General features: G+C 29.2%; 1 protein-coding gene across 3 annotated transcripts in view; it reads left to right on the top strand.

Moving 5' to 3' along the window:
* LOC142330634 (fatty acyl-CoA reductase wat-like) overlaps positions 1 to 19,390 on the top strand; it is a 283,198-nt gene that overhangs the window by 127,446 nt on the left and 136,362 nt on the right. Inside the window, exon 2 of one of the 3 annotated variants that reach the window (XM_075376061.1) lies at positions 16,975 to 17,073. The exons of the other annotated variants lie outside the window; for them this stretch is intronic. The gene's annotated coding sequence lies outside the window, so the exon portion shown is untranslated. The remainder of the gene's footprint in view (positions 1 to 16,974; positions 17,074 to 19,390) is intronic. 3 annotated transcript variants of the gene reach the window in all.

The raw sequence follows: 19,390 nt of genomic DNA, 5'->3' as shown, positions 1-19,390 counted from the left end.
TTAAAATTGAAAACAACACGAACGTAAAACATACCTGAATTTCCTTTCTTTTAATACATCATCGTACTTCTAGATAAAAATCAATAGTTGCCAACGTTCATTTAAAAGTAGCTTAATCTATTATTACTTTTTATATAAAAAAATAATTTCCCAGTGATGATGTCGAAAACACATATGTACACATATCGTATACACTATATATATAAAATAAACATAAATAACAACATGCGAAGATAACACCAAAGAAAATTGATCAAAGTTCATAGTTCAGAAAATAAAAAGCAATGAAAACACCAAAAAATAATTTTACTTATCAAACACAGAAGCAATAAAACAAATCAAAGAACCGACAAAAATTAAGTGGTGAAACGAAATGAAAAATTTTGGCTATGCACAACATTAGGCTAGCTGATTCACCTCAAATCTTGCAGAAATTGATCTAACACATACAATCGCGTTAGTCGCCTAACATTCTCCCTTTTATCCAAGAGGTTAACCTCGAGCCAGTTCACATGTTTGTTTAGTCATATTTTATATTTTGTACCCAATCGCCGTATCTCCTGTCGAACGGATGGCAATCACAAATAATCGTGTTTTTCGTAAACCACAGCGTTTCAGTTATATTTCTTAATAGTTTGTTCTGGAATCGTTGTACGACTTGGATGTTACTCTAGCTAGCCTTACCTCAAAAGTTGGATCCCATAAGTCAGAATATACTGATGTTCTGGGGTAATACGTAAATTATTATTAGAATCGATTGAAATCGTAGTTAAAAAGACTACAAACATTGTTTGATGTTATTTTTAAAATTTAATAAAATTTTAAAATAATAATAAAATTGATCTCAGTGACTTTTAAAAGCTTTATTTAATACTTTAATCGCTATTAAAATTAAATTAATTCAATTAAAAGATGAATTAAATAGTATATTACTTTTTATTTTATATATTTCTTTAAAAAAAAACAAAAAAAAACATGTTTTTTACTTAAAAATTTTTTTTAAATTATTAATTTCATTTCTATATAAAACATAAGTTGACATTCAAAAATTCCGAAAAAAAATCCAGTTAAAAGTATAAAGATTTGAGAGAGATGTCATTAAGTAATTATTGTATAGTAATAAGCGAAGACTAAGCCTTTCTGGAATGCTGTACTATGTTTTTTTTTTTACCTTCTTAACTTTTTCAACATATGAATAACATAGAATTCCTTCAGACTATATATATCATTACACTAAACCACTCTAATACTAAGTAAATGAGCTAAAGATAAATGTAAAAATGATTTCAAGTCGTGTATATATATATTTTTTTTTTTTATATCTCAGATTATATTTACAATAGGTTTCATATATTAGAAACGAAAAGTAAATAATATTATGCCAGTAATCAAGTTATGAAGAAGTTTCCCTTGAAACATCTTAATTGCATTCTATAAATCAACAGTAAATCAAAGGTAACACATAAGCAAAGTCCAACAAGTAATGGAATTTTTTTCTTTGTTTTTTCCTGTTTAGCCTCCGATAATAACCGTTCAGATTATACTTCAAAGGATGAATGAGGATGATATGTATGAGTGTAAATGAAATGTAGTCTTGTACAGTCTCAGTTCGACCATTCCTGAGATGTGTGGTTAACTGAAAGCCAACTACTAAAGAACATCAGTATCCTTGATCTAGTATTCAAATCCGTGTAAAAATAACTGATTTTACTAGGACTTGAACGCTGGAAGTTTCGACTTTCAAATCAGCTGATTTTGGGAAGACGCGTTCACCACTAGACCAATCCGATGGGTCAGTATGTAATGAATTGGAAGTCATAATAATTTCCTGTACTACGAATAAAACTACGACATAAAAGAATAATAGAATATAAAAGCAACTGAAAAAAGAAACTTAACAAACATTAAAAACATAAACAATTTGATGACGCACAACTTAAGAAGAGAGGCGTCATCCTGATTATCAACGTCACGTTCCAATATCCAATATATGAACCCGCTATAACAGCCTTATATCTTCCTCGTTGTCTTATAAGAGGTCAACAGTTAAATAGTGATTGTTAAGTCTGATTTTTTACTTCGTTAGAAATCGATCGAATTCCTCTCGAAGGCACGGAAACCCTAAGTACTGAGCTGAGTTTCGTTGTTTCGTACAAACCACAGCGCTATTTTAATACTCTTTGTATTCGCGTGTATATGACCGTGCAATTTTTCTTTTCAAAAATTTTTAATTGTTATTTCTTATAATAAAGCTATTATGAGATGGCTAGAGGAACCATTTTTTACAAAACAGGAGTAGAATCATCTCATTTGGTTGGAAATCGAAATATTTAGTTGTGAGTGTTATATGGCGAACTGCATAAAACATATTGATCGAATGGTAATTTCCTTCTTTATCTAATCAAGAAAAAAGTTCGATACTATCTAAAAATCTCATCATGATGTAAACCAATCATCCCTGAATTATTTATAAAATCAATTACATGAGATTTCCTATTTGTAATAAATAATAAAACCAAACTTTGCACACTATATGCATGTACAATCCATCAAGTCCCCTGATATTGTTTTTTAAAAAAAAATTAGGATCATGAAGTTTTTGCAACTTCATTTAAACTAATCTGTATCGCGTAAGATGATCTTAAATTAAGTTATGTTAAACGCCGGCCTCCGTGATGCGAGCGGTAGCGTCTCGGCCTTTCACCCGGAGGTCCCGGGTTCGAATCCCGGTCAGGCATGGCATTTTTCACACACGCTACAAATCATTCATCTTATCCTTTGTGCAGTAATGCTTAACTGCGGACCCGGAGGTTAAACATAAAAAAAAAGTTATGTTAAGCGTAAATTATCTATTATATAATTTAGTTTTTTTAAATTCATTTCGTATTAATACTTTCACATAAATATTAATTACAAATTTCAAATTAATATATGTAAAATTACCTTTTTATTTGTAAAATTCATGTATATGTATATATTGTTATAAATCTTAATTAAAAGAGAAAGAAAGAATAAATAATATTCTTATAAGAATATTTATTCTTCATTTATATTCATATAAATAAATGAATATTTATATGAATATAAATATGAATATAGTATTCTTTTAAATAATATAAATAAATGAATATTTATATGAATATAAATATTCATATAAATATGAATATAGTATTGTTTTAAATAATATAAATAAATATTCATTTATTTATATGAATATAAATGAAGAATAAATATTCTTATAAGAATATTATTTATTCTTTTTTTCTCTTTTAATTAAGATCTATAACAATAGTCGACTAGAATTTTGTAGATTATAATTTAAAAATTTTGCCCTTCCTGTCAAATTAACAGAACATTTAAAAAATCACATCAATATTACTCTTCGGATATTGTAATTTATTTGAATATCGAAACTAAGTAAGTAAATTTCTTTTTAGAAAATGAAACCAGACGGTGAAAGAAAAAAATCTGATTTGACACCACATGACTTCCTTATACACCTATTAAATTACATATACACATTTTTAAAAGTACATAAAATGTTATTTCATTAATAACTTCCGATTTTTTTATTATTATTTATTTATTGTAATTTTTTTACAATTACTGGTTAATAATTATTAATAAATCAATATATTTATATTAAAAAAAAAGTTAAAAAAAAAAGAAAATGAAATATTGCAAACAAAAAAAATAAACAGGAATAAAATGTTGCAAACAATGAAAGAATATAAAGATTAAGAGAAGATGATAAATATAAAGAGGAAGAAAACGTTAAGACCAAGGAAAGAATAAAAAGATTACGAGAGGATGATGAATATAAAGAGACAGAAAAATTGAAAACTAGAGAACATGTACACAATTTAAGACCAGAAGAATTATATCAAACCAAAGAGCGATTAAATGATTGGCAACAAAAAACAAATAAACAAAATAATGATCAACTCCGACTTAGGGAGAATATTGTCTGACAATATTAGAGGAGTAATGAACTAAAAGATAAGAATTTTTTGAAATTTATCAAAGATTAGGCATGTATGCATCAGTATTTATGTTGTTCTAGTGAGGGTTTATTTTTCAGTCACTCTGTAGTTAATTTTAATGTAAATGTTGATGGGGCGGGGCCCCGGGAACGGCATAGCCGGGCCCGCTTACCTCCGCCTCTAAGTTAAAAGCAGACAAATTAAAATCAGAAGATCCAGAACCGGCGGGCCGATCTGCCATGCCGGACCTATTGGCGACAGGCGGGGAGGTCTGTTAGAATCGCAAGGACACGCCCCTGGTGTGAGTTATGCTTGACTGCAGATCCGGTCCAGTGGCGAAGGAGGGAAAAAAGAAATAGATAAAATTAAACAGAAATTCCAGAATAATTAAATAAAATTAAACTAGAAAATACAAAAATAATACGATTATTTATGCGATATAATTTTCAATTAATATTAAATAAGCAGATGTTTCACCAATTCTATTACATATATACATATGTAATAATGTAGGCATTATTACATATGTAATTTAATAGGTTAAATTACATGTACAGATTTTTAAAAGTACATAAAATTTTATTTCACTAATAACTTATGATTTTTTCATATTTGTTTTATTATTATTGAATAATTATTTATTGTAAAACTTTTTACAATCACAGATTAATAATTATTATTAAATCAATATATTTAAATTAAAAAAAAAGTAAAAAATAATAGTTTAAAAAAGGAAAGGAGATGAAGTCTGATTCGAAACGATGTATCTTCCCTTGTAAGTTCCAAATATTTCATTAAATAAAATTTTATTTCGTTATAACTATGGAACCAATGAAAATAAGTACCACTTATGACATATCGTTGCAAAGCTCTCAATGAGGGCTTTCTACTGCAGTTAAGAAAAAGTTAAAAATCCAAACATTTTAGATTTTGAGTTTTTTTGGACACTTTCGGTTCAGTCAATCAAAAGAGGGGGTGCACAAGTAGATATTACAACAGTCCTAAATCCAAAACTTTAACATTCTACGACTAACCGTTTTTGAGTTATGCAAGATAGATATATACAGACGTCACGCCGAAACTAGTCAAAATGGATATTTCCATTGAAATCTGAAAACCGAAATTTTTTGCGATGACAATACTTCCTTCACTTCGTACAAGGAAGTAAAAATTCGAACTTATTTTTTAGTTTTTTATAAATAAATCACTCAATTCTAACTTTCGCATAATGCATAAAATGCGTTTAATACTTTTATATAATGTATATCTGTTGCTGAAATCCAGCATCAGTATTCTTCATGTGAAAGATTCTGGGTTCGATTTCAACCTGTTATGATCAATGTATAACTGAGTTATACAAACCCATTAAAGTTACTAGATTTATCACGCGAGGTGGAACCGCTCCGTCAATGAACAACCGATCACACTCAGATCCGAGGCCATCTGTGCAAGTCAGCAGCTACCGTCCACAAAGTCAGGTTAAAAAAAATAAGATCAGCGCTGAAGAGAACTTGCTCACGATTTAAAAACGCAGCTTTTCTTTCTGTCCTATGTTAAACGGATGTACATCGCTCTATATTCAATACTACGAAGTTCGATATTCAATCAGCTGACTTACTGAATGGTTTAATGTTATTTGCACGTTACTGGAAGTTATTTGTGGTACAAGATATTATGACCATTTTTCCTCATGGATCTAACCAGTTTTACAAGCGGGATGAGTGGTCCCCAAAATATTTCTCCTACAAGAGGCATGGAGATAGACATGTGTCTATCTCCATGCCTCTTGTAGGCATGGTTACGTATTCATCTGTTACGTATTCATGGTTACGTATTGTAGGCATCTGTTACGTATTAAATACGTAACAGGTTTAATCAAGTACACAAACGGTAACATCATCTGATGCCATATTAAGAGATAAAGCTGAGTCATCGAAGACGGCTGAGTGTGATTGAAAGGATTATGGTGTGATTATTTTTTCAAAGATATTACAAAAATGTATACGAGTAGTTTTACATATAATTGTCACCGGCGACAGTCACTGCAAAAAATAATGAAAATTTAATATACTTTGAAATTATTTAGGAAAATTATTCTTTTAATTTTTAATGATTGCATTAATAAAAACTGCTGTAGTAGTAACTTATTACACGCATGTAAGATGTTTTGATTTGGAAAAATTCACTTGTGTTATAAACTTGTTAGAAAAAAATTATTAAGTTACTATTATAATTTTAATTAAGGGCTTTGTATATCTCTGAATGGGAACTTACAACATTCAACTATACATTCAGAAGTACAACTCGCATTTTAATTTTGGATAATATCTTTCATGTAACTTTCTTGTACGAATTATACATATACATTGTTATACGTATATATACATATACGTTTTTCTCTCTCTTAATTGGAAATGCAATTATAATTTTTTTTTTTTATGCACACTTTTATTTATAATCAGTTTTATTTACAAAAAGTATGAGCAATTTAGACGAGTAAATTAAATAGCTAAATGATTAAGTTTATCAAACTCCTCACGAAGAATCCATTTAAGCAAACGTATACGTTATATATATGACAAATATAATGTACAGTGCGAAAAGTAAAAAATAGAACACAATAAAACATAATCAATAAATTTAAAAAAAATAGTGATGAGAGGAAACAACAATACTTGAGGGAAGAAACTTCTACATTAGAAATCACACAATATCTCCAAGACAAGGAGACGTCTAATTCCTCAAGCGTCTAATATTCTCTATCCAGTAAGTTCACTGTAAGATTGTAACCGTAATTTGTATCTGTAACTAAATCGTTGAATTTCCTCGTAAACGTTTCCAACCATAGATACTCGTGGGCCTCGCCGTTCCTAACAAACCATGGCGCCTCTGTTATGCTTCAAAGTAATTTATTCTGAAACTACTGGATAATTCCAAGTTGTTTTTACTTGTCGTTCCCCAAAACCGCATACCGTAGGTCCATACCGGTATCAGAAGTGCTTTGTACAATAATTATTTGTTTGACAGCGACAGTCGAGATCTTCTGCCTAATAACCGAAATATCTATTTAAAATTAATGTTCACCGCATGGTATTTCCACGTCAGACGACAATACAGTTGCAAAACTAGATAGAAACTTTATGTGATCAGTATGGGGAATAAAAATGACATCTTGGTTGGCTCTTTCTTCCTTATCGTAGATTTTACATTCAATATTACGATTACATTTTAATATTTTATCGCTAAAACACTATCCTGTACATGTTATTTACGTATGTAGACGGCCTACAATAATTAATTCAAGGTTAATGATATGTGAACGGAAATGATAAATTTATGATAGACATAATGAATAAATTATATAATAATTGATAGAAATTAGATTACTGAAAGGTATCGAAAGCTATCAACTCGTTTATTCTGAACGTATTTATATTGTTCAGTTCTTACCGAATGAATACTTCGTTGTTGCCGAAAAATATCTATAAACAGGTAAGACTTATGTTTTCGTTTAATAGATAAATGAAAAGTCTGTCGTATATTTAATGGTATTAATGCTTGTAAATTATAAAATAGGATTTTTTTTTTTTTTTTTTTTTTTTTTAATGATACAGAAGTTCTTGATCATGTAGATAATAATTTTTATAAAACATAAAATTTGAAATATTTTTTAATATGTTTAATTTTTTCACTCCGCGTACCATTTTTAAAATAATTACGAAAAATCTTTTTGTAAATGTTTTTTAAATATTTAATTTCGCTGTAATCTAGTAAGCAAGCAGGTAAGCAAACTACCGTCACTCTTGCGTTCCGTTAAATTTTTAAGTCAATTTAACTCAATAATATTTATAAAGGGCGTATTATAATTAAATAATACATTTAACCTTTCATTTAATTGAATTTTTAGTTGGAGATCTATATGTCACACAACATTTGTAATATAATCGAACGATGATAATGCTTACTTTAAAAAAAAAAAAAAATTATTGTGTTATTTACAGGACTTTGACGGGTTAATGAGAATAAGAGTAGCTTATTTATCGGTCTCGGATTTTTTAAATTAGACTTTAAATATTTTTTGCAGGTGTTCTAAATGCTATGAGATTTTATTTTTTCCAAATCTACGCTGTTAAAATTTGATGCTCAACCAAGCCCAAGGTATGATGAAATATTTTATATAATCTTATTTTGGCGTATTTATAGTATTAAATTACAGATAGGATAATATTATGGGGCATACCCATAATACAAATATATACACAATCCAGTCGCGGTTCGCACCGCTCACCCGACGGTCTGGCCAGGGGGCTCCGAATCCTGGGCCCCCGTGGCCCGAGTCGGTGCAGGCGAGCTCCAGGACTCATTTAAGGGCACCCCCACAACCTGCTCAGGGACCTCTCGGGGTCGACCCACGGAAGAGAGCTCGCTCGCTCACCATTCCCGTCTAGCCAAGAACCTCGTAGTGATCGTTATTCATGTTTTTTTAGAATAATATTGATAAATAACGGTTAAAGTATTCAGGCTTTATAGAAATCTAAAAAGTCACAGACTTTTGACGAGAAAAACTTCACAATTTATTTCTGTTGTCACGGTGACAGAAATTAGTTTAACTATTAATTCTTTTCTTCTTTAATGAATATTTGTAATTAACAACTTCAACCTCAAGAGGACTAGTCTCGATCTATGGCTTAAAACCTTTCCTGGGATAACGCGATTATCCTGCAAATTTTAAAGGAATCAGTCGGTTGGTTCTCGCATGTTATGAGAACAAACAGACAAACTTTCGGCTTTATATTTAAAATGTATATTTAACCTTCAAATACTAATAGCATTTAGATTAATGCTTAACTTATACGAAGTACCTTTTACCTTTTCAAATGTATTATGAATAAACGTTGGCCTATATTTTCATTTCCTTACTGATATAAGACTAATGGAAAACTAAGACTAATTTTTAATGTTACTGAAATTATGTGGCAACGCAATTTCTTTCTGTATTAACTGGCTGATAATTTTTTTTTTTACACTGTCCTCACCAAATTTGTTTTTTATTTTTGAAAAAAATTAAAGAATTGGTAACCTAAATAAAAATATTTTGCTGTAATTTGACATTTTCATCGCAGACATGATAGAACTGGTCTTTTAAGAAGAAAATCGATAAAAAAGCCTACATCAGAGAGCAAAAAACTGTACATTACAAAGTTGTATGCTCATAATACAGTGTTTAGACTAATCATATTTTTTGTTATTATTTTATTTTTTTTTTTGATACTAACTACATATCCCCGGTACTTTCGCGAAATATTTAACCACATTTTTATTTATAAAAGCTGACAATACAGCTGTAGGACTTTCCTTTTACGCGGCTAAAGCCGCGTTCGGAAAATTCCTACAGCTGTGAGTTGTTTCTGATGAACGGCTTACACACACAATTGAAAATATATATTATTCTATTAAAATATAATATTTTTTTGTTTTATTTAATTCAATTATCCTAACTAAAGCGCGCGCGCATACCGTATTTAATTCGGACGGGTGTGGCAGTACTAGCGGCGACGGTGGCCACTAACTTTTGTTTTCTTATTAAAGAGGCGGAGGTATTCCATTTACGGGCGCCTAAGCAGTGTCAGGCTCGCTAACAGGTTCCGCCAGTTATAACAAAGGGCATATGTATATCTGCGCACTACCGACTAAACCTTCACCCCTGGCTTTCCCCCATCCTGGTACTCTTATAAAGCATTTCATCAGGAAGGGGGAATCGCCCGCACACACAGCCATAACAAACCGTCAGGATGTCACACACCACTGGAATCAACACATACAACATATCAAATACACACACCAGAAAACAGGATAAAGCTTCTCGCATCAACAACACCCATACAGCAGACGATACAGAAATCTCAAACAGTCAAACTAGCACTTCAAACACCGCTTACCAGTAGCCACCATCAGACGCACAGCAGAGTTTCCCCGGCCTTATCGCACCCAGGCGACCCTCACACGTACGGGGACCCCCTAGACACTCAACCGAGAACCTGTCCACCCCTGCGCCCTCCGACACCATTATCCTCTGCGTGACTCCTCATATAAATGCAGCTTTCTCTTGACCGTTTTGACGAATCTTTCCACAGTTTTCCGTTGTGCCTCACCTTGTAATAAGATTTGTAGGGTGAGGCGAAACATGTGCTCGCATCTCAGGTTGCCCAGCATCTCTCTACCCTCTACGGTCGGCACTAACTAAACTAATATAATTTCACTATTACATAGAAAACATTTCTCTTGTACGGTCGGCAGACTGGTGTAGCCACGCGGCTTAAAGCACCTGGTCAGAACTTAGTAGTCGACCGGGCGATCGAGTTCGAAACCAAGCTAGACCGAATTACTTTTTTACACTTTAAATATTCATTTATTTATTTAATTCTACCGCTCACCCGTTACATCGAAACATAGCAGATGAAAACAACAGTAATTTTTGGGGTGGAGTACGATTTTTAAAAAAAATCCTTTTTTGCAAATATTGATATTTTTTAATTATTAACAAATGTGCCTGAGAAAAATATGACCTTAATTAGGCGAAATTTTGACATACTGAGGGTAACCTCAATCTACAGCTTCACCCGTTTGACTTTTTAAGTTGAAAATTTAGTAGTATCAATGCCCCGTATATAGAATCTGTGTTTTGTCAAAATCGGTTCCGCAGTTCTGAAGATATAAAGTGATTATGAGGCCAACACCGAACATACTCATTTACATACGAACGTTAATATCCGGAAAATTTCTATCCGGTTTTTTTAATTCTTTTAGCGACAAAACGTCAAGATCCGTTGAAAACCGCTTGTCCAAACTGGACCGATTATATTACTTCCCCTTGTAGAGCTATACATCTGATATAGCGATATTTATACGGGAAAGTAAAATTAATTTCGTTCATGAGTGATTTTACTGATCGATTAATTTTTTCCATTAATTGATTTTTTTTAATCATTATTTTTATTATTCAGTTTATTTTTAAAAATAATGATAAAATAATTCCTCTTTATAAAATTATTAACATTTGAAAAAAATGATAAAAATTCAAAAACTCCCAAATTTGTTAAGAAGAACAGAGAAGTTTATTGTAAATTATTACAATTGATGAATCACAGTTGCGTAATTTTGTTTTTTCATTTCACAAGGAATAAATTCGAGTAAAATATTCAAACGTAATATAAAAAAAAGAAATATAATAATAAAAATAATATTTTCCTTTAGTTTTTGCAAGCTTAAAAAAACATCGATGAAATTAAATTTGACATGTAAATTGCAATTGGAGAATATAAGACCAACTTAAAGATTTTACCGTTACCGTAAAATGTGTTATCCAGTTTCAAATTTATTGACCGTGTAACAGACCTATGTTAAAAAAGTTGTCTTTCTGTTTGTCTATTGCCATTATGTTCATTTCGTATCATAAGCGTATGGACAATGTTCACAAAATATATTTTTCTTTTAGTATTATTCTCTTTCTTTGATTCGTGTAATTAATTGCTTTTAACTAGTATTGAATATTTACATAATCATTTTACAATCATTTTTATTTATAATGTATACCGTTATTTGATAAAATAATTAGTATGTTAAGTGATACTGAAAATTATAAAGAAAGCAAATAACCTTGATTATTCCTATTTTAGACGCATTTTCACGGCTGATAGGCTTAACAAATGCACATTTTAATGCATATTTTAGTTTGCATTTATTAAAATTAACATAAATTAATATGTTAAACATAACTCCATAAACCTAAATAAGTATAACATACTCAATGTTTTGTAGGTTAAAACTAGGGAAGGTTATATTTAACACACCGTAGCGTAGAAGAAAAAATGTTTTCGTAATTAGCAGTTTGTTCATTACATAAATTAACAATTAATTAAAGATAAAATTAATTTTATTAATTCAAAATGCAAACGAAAAAAATTGTTTTTTCATTAAGTATTTTAAGGAAACCTTTAATAAGTGAATCATAAATTCAAATTTATAACCGATTTAATTAATTTTGTTTTTTGTTTTTATAGGCAGTTGTGATCTATGATCTTCAACTGTTATAATTACGATTTAAAAATGCTCAGTATTTTTTTTTTATACAGGAAAAATAAAAAAACACAAGCCTAAAGAAAACCAGAAGCCTTACTTTGACTTTTAAAGTAGTTGCTTATTTGGATGTGCTACTTGCACGGTCCTTTCCTCAGCTAGAAGATGGATTAGAGAATTTTATGTAGCAACAAGATGATGGCGCTATCAAATATTCATTTAAACCTTAAAAATTCCTTTATAATAATATTATTATTGTTACGTTCCTTTAGATTAAATATAAGAACATCATTAACTTATAACTATTACCCCAATCCAATGAAAAATTTTTGCATCATACATTTCGATCGGAATACATCTTACGTGTATCGATTTCTAATGAAATTGTGAGTTGATAAGCATTCCCTACTAATAATGTTTTTTTAAATATCTTTGAGTGATTTTTCTGTCATAATTATCGATTTTTTGATAGATAATCTCAAATCTAATGCAAAATATTACCGGTTAAAATGTTTTAGTAAGAAAGAAATAACAAAAAAAAAAATTAAGTTTATTTCAGGAATAAAATAATGCTAGAAATATTTGTATAATAGTTTTTTGTTAGGGGAATAATTTAGGATTTAAATTCTTTTGTAATTTTTCTGGTATAATTTTATTTAACAAATTAAATATTTCTATGACGGTTTAGAAGGTTCTGGCTGCCTGAAAATAAATTTTTATTTTACCCTATCCTAAATAAGAGGCGTGGATTACAGTGAAATAGACAATCAGAATGAAGGTGTTAAAATGATTTAGATGTTTCAAGCTAACCTTGTACTTTTCACTTGGACTATCTTTAAAGTAATTTACTATTTTTATAATATTTATAATATAAAGTTTATATTAGTTTTTACTTTATAGTGTTTATCAACTCATCAAGTTTGAAATTTAATATTTTCTATCTTTTTCTTTGTCTCTCAGACAAGAGTTGAAAAACATTCCCATCTTATATAGAAATCAAACTTTTTTTTTATAGAATCTTTATAATCAAATGCTTTAATCGAAACTTGATGTAGACCGAGCATGAAATAAACATAAATTAACAAACAGTAAAAATGTACATGCTTATAAGTACATACCAAGGTCAGAAATCACAAAAATAAAAAAAAAAACCTGAAAGTGGTTTTTCTGGATTGTTGGGAAACTGAAAATTATGAAGGTCAGCAATAAAAACTGGAAACAGTGTTTGTGTTACAATTTTAATTAATCTCAGGTAAACCACATTTTAAAAGTATAAATCTACCTTGTGTCATAATATCGTATCCTCCTTGAATTTAACGGACCAGAAATTTGCATTTTAGCTTTTTACGTTATTTTAAGTTCAAGATTTTTGATATTTCCTAAATAATAAAAAAATTAAATAATAAGTTATTAAGTATTAAAATAACCTCATTAACAATATTAAAATATATTTGGAGTAGTATATATAAATATTTTTAAATACATTCAATTCATGTATATATTTTCTTTTAAATTTAAAGGTATCTTAAATTGCAATCAATCAGAAAATAATCTTTAAACGTTTTTTCTTCAATTATTTGTGAGATTCTGCGTAACTACGCTACTCATTCAAAATCTTCTCCATTCTATATTTATTTTTACGATCAAATTTCGTGCTTCTTTCAAACTACCCAATTTTCAAAATTCTTCCGTAATACCGCATTATTAAAACCATTAAGTAATTATACCACGCTAGTAGCTCCGTAAAAAGTAGAAAAAGGAGATCTTGTATAATTTCTTTTGAATTTAAAAAAAATAGCTTAAGAAGAAAAAATAAATTAATTAAGGAAAAATTAAAAATCGATTAAAATATAGAATTCTCGATCGTTAACCGTAGTTAATTGTAAAAGTTTAGTCAGTACAAAAAAAAACTTACTACATTAACACTATTAAGGGTATTTTTTTTTTTAAGGAACACCGGGTATGAAAAAAATATTTCCGCTAAATTTACATATTTTTAGTTTTATATATACATACAAGTATATATTTTTTTCTAATCAACTTTATTTATAATCGGTTTCCTAAAATACATTTTGAAACCATATATTAATCGAATGAGTAATTATTTTAATAATAAAGACTATCATCCACTGACGGTCCATAACAGTAACAAAGATAAAAATAAAAGTAATAATAAAGCGACAAGTAGCTAAGGTTAAGAAGGTATTAAGGTAACAAAAAAAATAATAATAATTGAGTCAATAAAGACATAATAACCACAGTACTAAATTTTGACAACCAGTATCAGAATTTTAGAATGCAGAATTTTAGAATGAATAGATAATAATATTCTTAGAATCTAGAATAGTAACACTATAGCCAGAGCAGTTACAAAAGCTAATATTGAATACAACACTGCACACCACATCAAATTACTAAAAAAAAAAAATTTGTGTATAACACCAAGTTAGTACATGACATATGATTTGTATTATCACTGAATTCAAGTCTTGCAACTTTTCACGGATCACTGAGATTTAGCATATGAAATTTTTTCAGGCATCAACGTTGCTACTATTATCCAACAGACTTACAGCTAAATGGTTACAATGTATATTAAGTCGTGAAATCCTGTTCAATCTTCAAACTTCCTCTGTACGGTGGAGATACGAGTATACAGTCGTGAACCTCGTTGTTCGTTGCAAACTACGGTGTTTCCGTTAATTTTTATATAAATTTACCTATCTTAAGAAGAAAACTATTAAAAAATATGATTATCGAATTAGTACTTTTTAGATTATTGAGAAATATACAATACTAATGATAGAAGAACGATGTTAAAAGTTAGATATTAGATTTAAAGGTAGAATAATACGCGAAATAATTAAGTATCTAACGTGAATCCGTAGAGTTATGGTGAAAAGACCCCTCTTAAGATGCTGGAAGTTCGTTGATTTAAGTTTTCCCTATCCGCATTCATCCAATCCAATAAATTTTCCATATCTCCAATCAACCGAGAACAATTAGCTTAACTACTCATGCATCAAAAATCTTAACTAGAATTCTGTACAGAAGAAAGGAGAGCGGAAGAAGTGTTAGGAGAAGACCAGTTTGGTTTCAGAAAATGTATAGGGACAAGGGAAGCAATTTAGCACTCAGATTAATAGTAGAAGGAAGATTAAAGAAAAACAAACCAACATACTTGGCATTTATAGACCTAGAAAACGTATTCGATAACGTAGACTAGAATAAAATGTTCAGCATTTAAAAAATAAAATTAGGGTTCAAATACATATATAGAACAGTTGTTAACATTTACAGGAACCAAACAGCAACAGCATTGAAGAACATAAGAAAGAAGCCGTAATAAGAAAGGGAGTCCGACAAGGATGTTCCTTATCCCCGATACTTTTTTATTTTTACGTAGAACTAGCAGTTAATGATGTTACAGAACAATTTAGATTCGGAGTAACATTACAAGGTGAAAAGATAAAGATGATGTGATTTCCTGATGATATAGTAATTCTAGCCGAGAGTAAAAAGGATTTATAAGAAACAATGAACGGCATGGATGAAGTCCTACGCAAGAACTACCGCATGAAAATAAACAAGAACAAAACGAAAGTAATGAAATGTAGTAGAAATAACGAAGATGGACCACACTCAATGTGAAAATAGGAGGAGAAAAGATTATGCAGGTAGAAGAATTTTGTTATTTAGGAAGTACAATTGATGGACGAAGCAGGAGCGACATAAAATGCCCGAATAGCACAGGCGAAACGAGCCTTCAGTCAGAAATATAATTTGTTTACATTAAAAATTAATTTAAACATCAGGAAAAGATTTTTGAAAGTATATGTTTGGAGCATCGATTTATATGGAAGTGAAACTTGGACGATCGGAGTATCTGAGAAGAAAAGATTAGAAGCTTTTGAAATGCGGTGCTATAGGAGAACGTTAAAAATCAAATGGGTGGATAAAGTGACAAATGAAAAGGTGTTGCGGCAAATAGATGAAGAAAGAAGAATTTGGAAAAATATAACTAAAAGAAGAGACAGACTTATAGGACACATATTAAGGCATCCTGAGAGTTACAGCATTCAAGTCCTAGTAAAGTCAGTTATTTTTACACGGATTTGAAAACTAGATCGTGGATACCGGTGTTCTTTGATGGTTGGGTTTCAATTAATCATACATCTCAGCAATGGTCGAATTGAGACTATACAAGACTACACTTCATTTACTTTCATACATATCCTTTCATCCTCTGAAGTATTTGAAAGGTAATTACCGGAGGCTAAAAAGGAAAAGAAAAGAAGATTTATGATTCTAAAAGAGAAAAAAAAAATCCAACTAAAAGTTCTGTAGGAAAACGAATTTGTAACGGTTATTTTATAATTTACATTTTCCTTAATGAGGTTAATTATTTAATTACATATTAAGGTTATATACACATAACATTTTTATATAGTGAGTCTGTGATAAAGGTCAAGTGTTAGTGAAACATCCTGGACTGGATTGTTCAACCAATACGTTGATGACTTCCTACTATAATCGTTTAAGATTATAGATTAGTAACATAAACTTTGTACTTAATGAATAAAAGAAAAGGAAAAAATCTTGACGTAATAGTTTAAAAAAAGCGTAGTAACTTTATAAAGAAATTACTTGTCGTTTGTTGGACTTCTAACACATTTAAAGATACTGTAACAAACCAATTACGCTGTGAAAAATTAGGAGTAAATAATTAATCCGCACGGATATTTTTGTTGTTTTTCTTGTAGATTAAAATTAATATATATATATATAAAATCAACTTTTATTGCACTCAATAAATTTACTAAATTATAATGAAAATTTAAATAGTTAACAAGCAACAATTACATATTTATACATTTCATTTTTATTTTTTTAATTGTTTTATTCTTGTGTTCAGCTAAAAAAAAATAACGATTGACGTAACAAGATTTATTCATCAGAACAGCAGTCAACTTTCTTATAGGATTTAAAACTGATTTACAAACAATAAAAAGAGGTAATAACCAATTAATTTTTTATAATTATTTTAATAAACTACAAATAATATTAAAAGTAACAAATTATAATAGGAATAGTATATAGTATGTAATATTACGTAAAATAACCTATTAAATATTAGATTAAAATTTAATTATCGTAATAAAAACACTTCCGCTTTCACCAGGGAAATAAATAATTTAAAATAATTTTTTTTTCATAAAACAGTTCTGTTTCTGTATCATATTAATCATAAATTAAGTTTGAATATAAAAACAAGAAATTAATACGTTTAGAGAATTTTGGTCAAAAGTTTTAAAAACTCTCTTCATGAAGGAAATTAATTTTATTCCTCAACCAAAGTAGCATTTGGAAGAAGCATTTGGAAAAATATAGTTAAACGAAGAGACAGACTTATAAGCCACATTTTAAGGTATCCTGGAATAGTCGCTTTAATATTAGAGGGACAGGTAGAAGGAAAAAATTGTGCAGGCAGGCAACGTTTGGAATACGTAAAACAAATTGTTAGGAGTGTAGGATGTAGGAGTTATTCCGAAATGAAACTAATGGTACTAGATAGGGAATCTTGGAGAGCTGCATCAAACCACTGAAGTGACTGAAGAAAAAAAAATTCGTAAGCCATTTTTTTCTACGTGTTGATCTATTCTTCGAATGTATTTAGATGTTCTATTGGAATTGCAAGATCGTCTGAAATGTCAAGCAATTTATTGATAGATCCTAATCGTTCTTTTTCAAATTTCTTTTCAAAACAAAAAAAAATTGTTTGGTACTATCCACAATTAATTACAAATATACTTTATTCCGTTTTGTAATTTAAAAAAAAAATTATTAAATGCTAAATAGTAACTGAAATAGCATGGAGAAAAAGAAACCCCTCAAAGACTACTTACAAACATATATTTTTATGAATAAAATTACTTAAATCTAAAAATATATGACCAGTTTTGTTATTTAACAATCAACATTAAATAATGTAAAAATAATATTTAATTAATTAAAAATTCTTAGAGAAACAATATAAATTGCACATTTCTTACAGCGGACAAAAATAAGAAATCTCGTATTAGGCAAACAAAGTCAAAAGTATAAAGATAGCTCGTAGTATTTTTAAACGATGTTGAACGTTTTTTACTTCCTTGTACGAAGTAAAAGAAGTATTACGATCCCGAAAAATTTCGGTTTCCAGATTTCAACTGAAATATGCATTTTAACTAGTTTCGGCGTGACGTCTGTACGTACGTGCGTGTGTATCACGCATAACCCAGAAACGATTAGCCATAGGATGTTAAAATTCTGGATTTAGAACTGTTGTAACATTTAGTTGTGCACCTTCCCGTTTGATTGCAATCGATTGAACCAAACGTGTCCAAAAAAGCCCAAAATCCCCCAAAAATTGATTTTGGACTTTTTCTTAACTCAATTAAGCCCTCATTAAGAGCTTTTCATCGATAAGTTGTACTTATTTTTATTGGTTCCAGAGTTACAGCCAAATGAAATTTTATTTAATGAAATATTTGCATGTATTTGATGCAAAGGCACATCTGTTCGAATCAGACTTCATCTACTTTTTTATTTTTTTAACTTTTTTTTTAATGAATACATTGATTTATTAATAATTATTAACCTCTCATTGTAAAAAAAAAAACTTTTACGATGAATAATAATTCAATAATAACAAAAAATAAAAAAAAATATATCAAAAGTTTTTAATGAGATAAAATTTTGCGTATTTAAAAAAAATATGTAAATGTAATATAATAAATGTACAAGGAAGTCATATGTTGTCCACATCAGATTTTTTTAATTTGTTTAATCATATTAATTACCTTTCTCTAAGTTCTCAGTTTGATAATTTAGTACAAAATTGGAGCTATCATTCAAATAAATACTGCCACCAACATTAAATGGAAAATAATTTTTCTATGTTCTGCAACTTAATTATATGAATTACGTAGAAGCAACACACCTTCAAACTGTCTAATGGTACAATATATTATTATTTCAGTAATTATTTTTTACAATGATAACATAAAGATATAAATTTTAATTAGGAAATTATGTACATTTTTATACATTTTTCCTTTTCTATATTTTGTAACAGGAAAGTACTGTTTTAATATTTTTTATTTAACTACTATGCACATTATTAAATTTACCACAAGAATTGTAAAAAAATTACGCGTTGGATTCATTTAATGATATTAATTATATATTATTTAACAATAAAGGTCATGAGCAAGCGAATTATAGAATAATTTAGTTGTATTTACTAAGTATATTTTCCTTAAATATTAGATGAAAAATTAATCGAGATA

The sequence above is a fragment of the Lycorma delicatula genome, chromosome 9 (assembly GCF_047948215.1).
Source record: "Lycorma delicatula isolate Av1 chromosome 9, ASM4794821v1, whole genome shotgun sequence".
In the NCBI taxonomy this organism is placed as follows: Eukaryota; Metazoa; Arthropoda; class Insecta; order Hemiptera; family Fulgoridae; genus Lycorma; species Lycorma delicatula.
This window is presented reverse-complemented; position numbering and strand designations above follow the sequence as displayed.